The sequence below is a fragment of the Copadichromis virginalis genome, linkage group LG14, assembly GCF_057382275.1.
Source record: "Copadichromis virginalis isolate Kocher_CV1m ecotype Utaka linkage group LG14, C_Virginalis_male_GT1.1, whole genome shotgun sequence".
In the NCBI taxonomy this organism is placed as follows: Eukaryota; Metazoa; Chordata; class Actinopteri; order Cichliformes; family Cichlidae; genus Copadichromis; species Copadichromis virginalis.
The window spans coordinates 5,724,054-5,736,800 of record NC_140631.1 but is presented as its reverse complement, the minus strand read 5'-3'; the positions used below and the strand labels follow the sequence as shown (position 1 = coordinate 5,736,800).

At 41.8% G+C, this 12,747-nt stretch overlaps 1 protein-coding gene and 1 long non-coding RNA gene across 4 annotated transcripts in view; both read left to right on the top strand.

The window, feature by feature from the left end:
• Positions 1-2,172: 2,172 nt before the first annotated feature.
• LOC146693282 (uncharacterized) lies at positions 2,173-3,865 on the top strand. Its single transcript, XR_014923940.1, has 2 exons — positions 2,173-3,434; positions 3,612-3,865. It is a non-coding gene; the product is annotated as an uncharacterized LOC146693282 (long non-coding RNA).
• Positions 3,866-7,264: 3,399 nt separating this feature from the next.
• Positions 7,265-12,747, top strand: part of fat3a (FAT atypical cadherin 3a) — a 179,253-nt gene continuing 173,770 nt past the window's right edge. For all 3 annotated transcript variants that reach the window (XM_085479106.1, XM_085479105.1, XM_085479104.1), the window contains exon 1: positions 7,265-7,331. The gene's annotated coding sequence lies outside the window, so the exon portion shown is untranslated. The remainder of the gene's footprint in view (positions 7,332-12,747) is intronic.

Below are 12,747 nucleotides of genomic sequence, written 5' to 3'. Positions count from 1 at the left end.
TATGTGGTACACAGCGCTCAGCAATCTGTCAAAAAATGTTTTAATATGACTTTGCTAAGCTACGGAGCTGCACCGCTTGATGGATTGTCGGAGGATTACGGCTACCGAGGAGAAGCCTCGCGGAGTGATACGTACTGTGTGTGTATAAGGACCACAAACGGCACCTGTTCAGAGACGTGGTGCAGCTATGAAATCTGTCTCTTTGTTATTATGCTCAGCATCTATTAGTTTACATTTTGACTGCACAATTGTGAGCTTTTTGTTATGCACAAAAACAACATTGTTTTCTTTTATTTATGGACCATGATTATTTAATAAATGCTGATAATTTATTTTTGAGTAATTTCTTCATGTACATCTACGCTGTATGTAAATAAAAGTGCCCGTGTGACATCTGGGACACAGTGTGACTAGGAACTCTCTTTTTGTTCTTAACTTATGGCTTTAAAAAAAAAATCGAGATATATATCTTATATCGCCATCCAGCTAAAAAATATCGAGATATGAATTTTGGGTCATATCGCCCAGCCCTAGTGGGAATGGATGTTTGTGTCTGTGTGTGCCTGTATGTCTGTGTCTATATGTCAGATGCCACCTCTCTGGGGACATCTCAGGCCCTCCAAGGTTTGGAGGCCTATCTCCACCCACCACCACTTCCCCTGCCAGTGGCGGACTCCCTCAGGTGTCGATGCGTTGGTGGTTCTTTGTGTCTGGGGGTGGGCGTCCGGGTACACACCGGCTCACTCCTTGGCGGCCGCTTATCGGGGCCTGGAGCCTGGGGCTCGCTCGGGCCACTTCAGAGGTGGGGTGTCGGTCACTGAGGCACAGCTGGCTGCCGGCGGAGCTCACGGGCGCGTCACTACAACTCCCCCTGGCTTCTGCTCCGCGGCTGCTGAGTGAGCCCTCATCTGGGACTCTTCTCAGCTCTTACTGGGACAGTGGCGCGGCTGTCCCTCTGTTGGTCTTCCTTGGTCTCTTGTGTTCTGGGGGCCTCTGGATGTCTGGAGTTTTGATCTCCTCCATACAAATCAAATCAAATCAAATCACTTTTATTGTCACATCACATGTACAGGTACATTGGTACAGCACATGTGAGTGAAATTCTTGTGTGCGAGCTTCACAAGCAACAGAGTTGTGCAAAATACAATAATGTAAACAAGCAAAATACAAGCTACATCTAAAACTAATAAATATACACTCAACAAAAATATAAACGCAACACCTTTGTTACTGCTCCCATTCCCCATGGGATGGACGTAGAGACCTAAAATTCATTCTAGATACACAATATAACCATCCCTCCCAAACAGTGGTCACAAATCAGTCCAAATGTGTGGTAGTGGGCACATCTGCTATATTGAGATAATCCATCCCACCTCACAGGTGTGCCACATCAGGATGCTGATCTGACATCATGAGTAGTGCACAGGTGTACCTCAGACTGCCCACAACAAAAGGCCACCCTGGAATGTGCAGTTTTGGCCGAATGGGGCGCGGGGGAGGGCTTTGTACGCATCCCGGAAAGAGGTGTAGCAGTGGTCGAGTAGCCGATCTCCACGAGTGTTAAAGTGGATGTGTTGGTGGAGTTTGGGTGAGACTTTCTTCAGGTTTCCCTTATTAAAGTCTCCGGCTGTGATAAACGCCGCCTCTGGGTGTGCGGTTTCCTCGCTGCTGATCACGCTGTACAGTTCCCTGAGTGCTCGGTCAGTGTCGGCTTGTGGGGGAATGTAAACAGCCGTAATAATCACTGCTGTAAATTCCCTCGGTAGCCAGAATGGCCGGCACTTAATCATCAGGTACTCCAGGTCCGGTGAGCAGAAGGATTTGACCGGGTGCACGTTCGCATAATCACACCAGCTGTTGTTGATCATGAAACACACACCACCGCCTCTGCTTTTCCCAGTAAGATCCTGTGACCTGTCCGCGCGATTGACGGAGAACCCCGGTAGTTGTATTGCGGAGTCCGGTACCTTGTCCGATAGCCAGGTTTCTGTGAGGCAGATCACGCAGCAGTCCCGCATCTCTCGCTGGAATGAGATCCATGCCCGAAGCTCGCACAGCTTGTTCTCCAGAGACTGCACATTAGCCAGTAATAAACTGGGTAACGGTGGTCTGTTAGTGCGCCATCTCAGTCGAACCAGAACGCCAGATCTTCTCCCTCTGCGTCGGCGTTTGCGGCCTCCAGGGCCAGAGAACAAAGGCGTCTCAGGTGAGATGAATGGGGGGTCTGCAAACGGAGCGTCCGTGTTGCAAAACTTGAACTCCGGAAAGTTATAAGAAAGACCGTCTTTTATGTCCAGTAAGGTTTGTCGGTCGTACACAAGGAGACATGTGCTACTCGCGAAAAAATGAAGGAAAAGTAAAATTAAACACAGAAAAAAGCTGTTGCTTGGGGGAGCTCGCGACAAGGCTGCCATACTCTGCGCCATCTTGAATCACGCATACCTGCTTCATACCCTGGAGGACGGGGCTGTGGCTCCCCACACTCCCTAGCAGATCGTTACATGGAGAAACCTTTGGAATGCAAGCATGCTGATCCACACAGGTATGCACACAGGTGTACACACGGGTATTCAAAGACGCGGACTACAGCTTTCTTGGCTGCTGCCTCAAAGCACATTGTGCGCTGTCTATCTTGCGTGCTGCACAATATCGTTTATTATTTAGTATCTACTGATATCTACTGCTAGCTAGTTTATTGTGATGGTGCCGTTTTTTTTTATTATGTTGCTCTTTGTTGTTTGCTTTCTCTTCTGTTTTTTTTCTCCATACAGGCGACCCAGGTGTTTTTTTTTTCTTTCTTCCCCCCCTTCTCACCGTCTCTTCTCCCCTTTGGTTTTCTTTCTCTCCCTCTCTCTCTTTCATTCTTTCTCCCTGTCCTATCCCCCAGTCATGTCTGTCCCGTTTGTAGCAACTGAAAATAAAATAAATTCATAATTATAATAAAGGTCAATCAAATGGACCAATATGGCAAGGCCATGATGATCCACTTGGTAAAATAAATCCGCTTGGCATCTTTCTTGGCCTTAAGACAACAATTCTGATGGCTAAAGATCCAAACGGGACACAAAAAAAAAAAAAAAAAGGAAATAGACACCTGCACCACGAGGGAAAAAGGCGCACGAAAGTGGCAGGCAGATGAAGACAAACCACGGCATAATAATACTTTTACGTTTTGCAATCTACAAAGGTTTGCACTTTGAGAATCAATTGTGAGAACTGTGACCAATGTTCATGTGTGTGGGGAAAACAGTATATAAAGTGCGTGACCAGGGGCTAGTTATTCTGAGAACCCCTGCTGCAATAAATGAGGGACCACTGTCTACTCTGATTATTATATTCAACCTGTTAACATTTAATACTGTATTGATAGAACCAACTGATTCTGCAGCAGAGCATCCCCAGTCTCTGAGCTCCTGCTGCTGCACCCACAGGTATGTACAGCAAGCACTGATACCTTTTTAGTCGGTGGGATTGCCTTGTGATCACCTTTACTAAATATCTACAACCAATCTGATTATATCCTGTTTTTGTTTTGTTTTTTTTTCAATCTTGAAATTAAAATCTAGTAGCAGCCTTCTCATTTCTTTGTGTTTTGTGCTGTTTTACAGGCCCACAGAGGAGGACGGCTCCGAGGCAGATGAGGGACGGTCCATCAGCGCTGGAGCTGGCCATCCTGGTATCCCTGAAGAGTCCACACCAGTCTCCAATGGAGCATTTCCTCCTCAGCCTTGTTCCTGCTCTGGAGAGCAGCTGGTCCTTTTTAATTCCTGTCTCTCTGTAAATTCTTATATTTTATATATTTATGTTTAATGTTTTTCTGTTTGAGAATTTTAATATTATTTCAAATAAATTTTTATAATGACTAATGTCTCAGTTCTACTACACAGCAAATGTTGGCACACGACTTGACACATGTAGAATTTATTTCATATTATACTAATGACAAAATATACTAATACAGTGGGTTGCAAAAGTTTGGGCAACCTTGTTAATAGACATTATTTTCCTGTATAAATCCTTGGTTGTTACAATAAAAAATGTCAGTTAAATATCATACAGGAGACACACAGTGATATTAGAGAAGTGAAAAAAAGTTTACTGGATTTACAAAAAGTGTGCAATAATTGTTTAAACAAAATCAAGCAGGTGCATAAATTTGGGCACCACAAAAAAGAAATGAAATAAATATTTAGTGTATATCAATGTGTGTGTCTCCTATATGATATATGGGGTGCCTTTGTCTGGACGTGCTTCCCATCCAGAGCTGCACAGCACAGAGGAAAGTTCCAGCGCTCCCTCTGTGATGGACCGCCAGTCTCCAGGTGAAGGCACAGCCATGAAGTCGTCCACTAGACAGTCTCAGATGGCCGTCGCTACCTGGGGGGTGATCTGGCTCACCGTGGACACACTGACTCTGAAACTGAACGCGATGGTCCTGAAGGAGTCCCTGGTGACAAGGAACCTGGACAAAATTGTTCAAAATTAGTATTATGTGTACTGCAGTTACAAAATACATTAGTCAAATTCCAAAAACTTTTGTGATGTCAGATTTAAATCACAAAACTTAAATCTTACATAAAACATTTTGTAATTATAAGGATAATTACAAAATGTATATTAGATAATATCTAAAACAGTTGTGTTTTATTTTAACTTTAACATATCATAATTTGATTGGTAGCAACGTTTACAACTACAGTGTGCCAATCACTCATAATTCCTAAACATGTCAATCAGGTAGGAATGAAGTAAGACATTAATAGAAATAAAGAGTTGTATGTTGACATGTAGCTCTTTCCTTGCTTAAATCATTAATATTTTTGAAAAATTAATCTGTGATAAGACATAGCTTATCAAGATAGAACCATGTAACTAAAGATGAACCAAACTGTTCACAGTTTTATCTAACTCTGTTTTAATAAAGGCTGGTGACCCCTGTTATAGAGTCTGACAGCTGCAGGGGTTATATACAAATATTCAACTATACCAGAATTAAACCAGGTCTAAATAAAAAGGAGTGAGTATCACTACAAAGGTTAACTCAGTGGTCCTAATGCTACAGTTTGATATCAGCAAACACCGAGCGCATAAATTGATGTGACACCACAGCCATGCTATCAATGCAAACACTGATAACAGCATAAATTGAATTAAATCAGGACTTGATGAGACCTTCTGAGTATCACTAGAAATATTATAAACAGTCATCTCCGTACCACAGTTTGCTATCAGTAAACACCGACGGCATTCATTGATAGCATAGCACATCCATGTTAGCAGTCTATAAACAATAGTTTAGCATATTAGCACAGGTATCAATAAAGGACTACCGTATACGGTAGTTGTTTAGTAACTACTAACCTTAGTAACTAACTAACCTCAGGCAGACGGACAGGCGCTCTGCAGGTGGGATTGAGCGCCTGTAGTTGGTGTCTAGGCGGGCAATGCTTGGACCAACGCGGGACAACAGGTCCTCAAACTGGGCGAGGGAAAGTGAATGGAGAAGGGAGACTCTCTCTTCAAACGCTAGCTCGACAGCTGCCATCTAGCAAAGGTACCGGTCTGGCACAACTTCCTCCCACATCCCTCCCACATTTCCAATGCAATTTTGAGGCGCGATGGATTTTTCTTGGACACGCGTAGAGGTGCAAATGTGCACGCGTCAAATTAGGGGCGTTTGGGGCGTTTTGTTCGCGTCCATCGTGTTCGGTGTGAACACACCGTTATAGCTCACGCTTATAGCCTATAAGCTAACAGCTAGCCTGGTTAATGACGCTAGAGTTCAACGCACATGCAAACAGCTCGTCTCTACTTCTTTAACTGTTAAAACAGAAGGCAATACTGCGGGTGATTTTGTTTTTCAGCAAGAGTTAGTAAAAAACATCTCTAGTATAATCAAATCTACTTGCTAAACATCCGCAGCTTGGCAGTGTATACAGCACTATAATGACCAGACCTAATTATTTTGGAAACCATACCTCTTTCCACAGGTCTCAACTTCATCAGACATCACCTAGACTCAGAGCTGGATGAGTCCAGCGCAAACAGCAGCCTAACCGACTAAGATAAATGGATCCATGGGCTCAGGAAAGCCAGAAGCAGGGGAGCTGGAGAGGTACCTTTCATGTCCATTCACTGGAGGTGTGGATCTATTGCATGGCTTTCCCCACATCAAGAAGCTGTCAATCAAAATCTGTACAGCTCTTCCTGCATCTGGAGCTTGTGAAGGACTTCTTAGTCATGCAGGACTCCTGTTCACTGCTAAACAGTTACAGCTTCACAGAAAGAACCTTAACCATCACTTCACTGTGTGAAGAAATGGCACATTTTTGCTAAATATGCAGAAATAAATGCACACTTATACAATTTATGGTAAAATGAGCTGCTTTGTATGTATGTTGAAGATGCCTCGTTCTAATGTTTTCTCTGAGGCTGCTGTGCCATTTGGCGCAAAAATGAATATAAAGTTTACAGCATATCTTGTCACTGGAAATTGTTTGCACTGTTTATATATTTATATTATTTACTGTAGGTATTGGTGAAAAAAGCTTTATGTTGTGAAAAACTGAAATTGGAAATTAGAATTATTATGCCTTATTTTGTTGATGTTTTTACATATATTCCTTTTGAAAATACTAAGATTTGTATATTTATTAATTTTTGTTTGTCTGATAGCATTTATTTAAAAAAATAAATTGGACATTTCAAACAGTTACTCACTACTTGAGTAGTCTTTTCACCAAGTACTTTTTTACTCTTACTTGAGTAACTTTTTTTGAGACTACTTTTCACTTTTACTTGAGTAATAATATTTTAAAGTAATGCTACTCTTACTTGAGTACAATTTTTGGATACTCGACCCACCTCTGCTGTCAGCCGAAAATAAAGAGACACCAAAATCAAGCATCTACGGAGGAAGGCAAGATGAACTTGTACCACAGTGATCTGAATGTTTCTACTGATGGAGGAATCCTGAAGTGTAAAGGCCTTCACTCTGCTCAGAATCAGCCAAATGCTGCAAAACGGGTTGCACATGGATAATAAACCAAAGCAAACTGCGAAAGCAAGCTGTTTAGTGACAGCTTTAGCTAAGCTGACTTGACTAAATGGAGCAAAGAATTGGTTAAATCTGTGCATCTCCGGCAGGTTGCGCTCTGCCCGTGCATCTCTGCACACGCCCCGGCCTCGTCGTGAGCGCGCGGCTCGCGGAGCAGCATCAGCAGAGCGGGGGCGCGGATCAGATCGAAGCGGACATTCTGCAGTCATTGTTGGAGGATCGTGCGGAGTTGGACGGACTTTCGTACCGAGGTCTTCTGTAGCGTGGCCGGGTGAGCTCCGCGGGAAACCGCATGTAGCTTAGGGGCTGGTGGGGGGCAAAGGTGCGAAGTGAATGCGGGGGACGGCTCTGGAGAGCCGGTAGTGCATTTTCTTTTCTCCTTACTGAAAACAGGGATGGTGAAGGTGAGATGAGCTCTAGCTGCTGCTTTCGCCGTGTTACAGCGCAGTAGGTGCGCGCTACCTCACGGTATGGAGGGAAAACGGTGGTCGGCGGGCTCCGACCATTAGTGGTCCAGTCTCCGCTGCAGCCGCCATGACTGAACCGCTGTGTAGCTGTCTTTGCTCCACCGGGACTAGCCCAGCTGTGTGGTACTGGTCATGCAACTTTAGCACACACACACACACACACACACACACACACACACACACACACACAAAGCAGGCCTCCGTCGCACCTTTATGTGAATGATTTCTGTAATGCTGTCGCCTACAGCAGCGCTCATATCGCCGGAGCTGCAGTGCTCTGGGAGTGGAACGAAGATGATAAAAATAATCGTCGTGTTTCATGATACTGGACGCGCTCGGGAGAAATCCTCGGATGCTTCTTGTGATGTGATGCGATGCAGACGTGCTCTAGTTTCGAGGTTAACATGTGTGTTGCTGCAGACATACAGATGGAAGCAACAACTGGGACTGGTTTTAAGTGTCCCGTGGGCATTGAGGGGAGGTGTGTGAAGAGAAGCTATGTCATCAAGGTTACTAGCGGCCAGTAAGGCCGATCTTAAGGGTGGAGCTGCATTAATGAAAAAGTCTGTAGCTTGCGTGTGCGCTTTTCACCATGTGCACTGGCAGGGGCGGATCTAAAGAAATTTTGCTAGGGCGGCATGGACATCAAATGGGGTGGCAAAATCAAAACCTTTTTTAACCCCCCCCACACACACACACACACATATGTAGATATTACATATGGTTAAAATGAAGTATACATATTCAGTAAGTATACAGGTTTCATATAAATATAATCTAAACTTAATTTATTTTTTGTAGCCTGCATAATTAAACGTTTCAGTTACATGTGAATTTTAATTTTATGTACTGTATAGTAAATGGCCTGTAAATGGCCTGTATTTGTATAGCGCTTTTCTAGTCCCTAAGGACCCCAAAGCGCTTTACACAACCTGTCATCCACCCATTCACACACACATTCACACACTGGTGATGGCAAGCTACAATGTAGCCACAGCCACCCTGGGGCGCACTGACAGAGGCGAGGTGATATGTAAAAATTTTCCAACTGACAATCGTCAGTCCAATAACCAACAATAGGGGATATATTTGTGCAGACTTTTTGATGGGCGAAGCAATATAATCATGCACGGACTGATTTGCGCAATTACAATGTATAAGTTTTGTTTGGAGGGAATATTTTGCCTTCTTTTCTTGTTTGTTTCAGTATTAATATAGCTACTTTTGGGATTATTTATTTATTTATTTGAGATGCACCAAAGACTTAACAGTAGACTTAACAATACGGCAGAGAATCTGTTTTTTTTTTTTTTTTAATGTTCGCTGGAAGAGGCATTTTGATTTTTAAGTAACTGTTTGTAGAGCAGGGCGATATGGCCAAAAATATTTATCACGATATATATTTGAAAATTTGCAATAACGATATAACTGACGATATAATTGATGCGAGACAAAATACAACTCCACAACATTACTAGCGCAAAAAGACAACCTTCCATTTATTTTCACTTAAACAAGAAACTGGTTTTTATGTACATTAAAGCTTTATAAAAATATAACAGTGCAAATGCAAATTCCTTGCTGAAAGTTTAACCAAAAGGCATTTCCAGTAGAAATGGGCTGACATATCCTGAGCATAACCATGTATAATATCCACTGAAGTTAAAAAGAGGTGCAGTACGTATTTTTCGGACCATAAGGTGCACGGGATTATAAGGCACATTAAGCGAAACAAAGCAGTCAGATAAATCAAACTTTATTAAACTCATTCTTCTTGCTTCCTCCACTTCTGTACCATTGATTCATTAATGTTGAATTCTCTGGCAGCTGCTCTATTCCCATGTTGTTGCAGTATATTAATGACTAACCTCGTATTGTGGATGGATTATCTCAGTTGTTCTCCTGACTGAAGTTTGGTCCGTTTACAGCATCCTGCCATGCGATTGCATTTGTCTCTAACCATGAGGAACCTTAACGTTAACTTTTATAAGTGGAAAAGTGTTAGTGTTCGTCCTCCAGCTTCACTGTTTATGTTATGCTAACATAGCTGTGTCGCAAGCGATCACGTAGCACATCATTATATACCAGCTAGCCCAACTTCAGTAACCCTACAAACGTCACTGCTGTTTAGTTTCCTGTCTTCATTTATGTTGGAAGTGATAACAGAGCTGTACGTTTTAATTTTTTCAGAAATCTCTCAGTCAGAACATGCAATATCATGCTTAGGTAACTCGCGAAACTAGCGAGCTAACTTCCGCTAGCTTCCTGCTAACTTCTAACTCCGTTAAATGTAATAAATTTTGTTTTCATGGATGCCTGGAAGTTAAACTTCATAGTTACACCTGGTAAAGCAGTAATGCTGATCGTTTTATTAAAGATGAAAGAATTTAGACAGTTTTTAACTCTCAGTGATGCTGCAGTGTTCGTTTGACCTGAAGTATACTGAGTTTAGGACCCAGATTACTCCCACATTTAAGAGCATCTTAGTCCGACAAATACGACAATAACGACGGCCGCTTGCATGTTCTGCAAAAAAATGTGCTTTGTCGTGTATCTGACTGACAAACACCAAACCAGTTCCACATCACTGAAGTTGCACCATTTTTACAAACCAATTCTGGTTCATCTGTTTCACTCAACAATTGGCCATGTGCGTATGAAAACAAAGGCACTGCGCATGCGCGTTTTACTCATATTCTATCGCGATATTTCATTTTCCTATCGTTGCCTAACATTATACTGGTACTACCGTGAATGGTATAATATGGCCCAGCCCTAACTGTTTGTTTAATTTTGTATTTGTTGTTTGGTTGAGTGTGTAAGACAAACACCGGAGCTGCCTGTAAACACGGTTATAGTGGAAAAAAGAAGCCAATTTCTCTTTGTTTCCCTCCCCACCATTGTGGGTTTAAAAAAAAGAAGAAGAAAGAAATAAAATGTTTGTTTTTTTCTGAACTAACTTTCTTTCTTTCTGTTATGAGTTTCAGTAAATGAGTCGCTGCATTTTGGTGCACTCTGAGGAGGGTGCATTTGTTCACAGCTGGAAGAGTGTGCTGTTGAAACAGCGGTATTATTTTTTCTGTTGACTGCTTCTGTAAGCTTCAACCAACATTATTAGCAAACGTACTCATGGGGAAATGATAAATAAATGAATCGCTCTTGTAAAAATGATGGGTATAGGCTCACCCTATTGTCAATAGTCAATATATTCGTCTAATCGCCCAACTTTACTGTATAGCCTGTATAATAAATAAATATGTAGCCTAATAAGTATAAAATCCAGAAAGCTACACAATTGAGGTGGTTCATTCACAAACACAAGTCTAAGTTTTTTGTTAGAAAAAAATAAAATTGTTACATGCTTACACTTAAACAAACCTATATGGAAAAGATATATATAAATCTTATAAAGTTTGTATCTGTCTTGTGTGAAACTTGTATGAAAAGCATACAAGAGTGAAAACAGATATAAGATCCCTTGAAAAATTATATAATGAAACTTGTATGTTCTGGATACTTACTAAAACAATGTATGAAAGTAATGAGAAAGTGGCCACTTTCATGAGTAAATCATATAAGTTTTTACTATTTCTTTTCCATATGGGAAATGTCAGAAATTCTGCACTGTCATGAAAAATTTAAACCTAAGTTTTTCATGCTTTGTTGAATTAAACCAGAGATTCCCAAAGTGTGGGGCCCGCCCCCCGGGGCAAAAAAAAAGCAACAAAAAAAAACACGCTTGGAGACTGATGGCATAGTGGACAGGTTTTTGATGGGGCTCCCAGACAAATGCAAAGCAGGAGATGAAGCATCGCCAAATATGTTTCCAAACCAACTTCCTTCCAAGCCAAAGACTAGAAAATATGGTGAAGCATGTCTTCCCTTTGGCTTCACCTGCACAAGTGCCAAGGGAGGTCTCCCCTGCAGAATTGGTTTTCCCTGCATCGGGAGCAGCGCTGGGCTCTCCAAATCACGGACAGACAGTATCCCACATTCTTGATTTTTAGTTCACAAACACTTCTTGTAATGACTAACTTACTCCTGACATTTTGGAGATGTTAGCTCTTTATACAGTAAAGTTACAGTGGGATACAGGGGGCATTATTCTTGTAAAACAAAGGGGGGCCTAGCAAAAAAAGTTAACCCACTTAGTTCCAGATTATAATTGGCCATATTTGACTGCTTTTGATTTTACATTTATATTTCACCTTTAAATGTTTTTTTTTTTGCCTTGTGTGGTATCATTGTTTTCAGCACAATCTTATGTCTGCATGTACAGTTATTTTTTCATTTCATTGTTTTTTTGGGGTTTTTTTTTGTACAACCATTAAAAAAAACTACTAAAACTAAAATGAGAGAACAATCAGCTGTCATAATAAGATGTCCCACAAATTATTTTTGCCAGTAAAAAAAAAAAAAAAAAGTTTGTCCGCCACAAGGCAGGGGAGAACACCACAGGGATAAACCCTGCAGGCCTGACAACAGGCGTATGATTCCTCCGGTTTTCCACCTGGAGACATTGTTCAGTGGAGATGGTGTCTTCCTTTGTGACGTTCATTAGTACCCTTACTGACACAAAGCAAAACAACAATCACACAACACACTAGCTATGCACTCCACCCTAAACGTTACACATCTCTTTCTCTCTCTCGCCCGCTGGATCTCGCTGCCGTCACTCCCAAATTTTTCACATCATTCCGAAACAATAAAATCCCACATGATGCCACTTTTTTTTATTTGTCGACATGATACATTTTTCCACCAATAGCAATGAGGTGCCTTTTTTTTCTCTACTGTTTAGTATTCAGAAAAAGCATTGCATATATATATATATTAGGGAGAGAGAAAGACTGCTATGTCAGCTTAAATCGGTCATGTGCGTATCTGCACACATCTGCTACTGTGTGTGTGTATGCCAGAAAGATGGAGAGAGTATGAAGGTGCTTCCTCCTCCTCTCACCTTTCATCAGGTAGACAACACCAGCTAGGCATCCACTGTTAATTGGCTCTGCCCTGCCAGAGTCCGTGCAGCTCCTTTTCCACTCCTCCTTTCCCAACAGTTCCTCCCTTCATCATCACCTCTTATCATACTAAACAATTCCTTCTTTACACCCTTGTCCTTTACCTGTTATGCAAGGTCTAATTGGAATACAGTAGCTGCTTTAGACTGCAGTGTGGCAGGTTTAATTATAGCTTTTTGTACATACTAAAAGATATCAT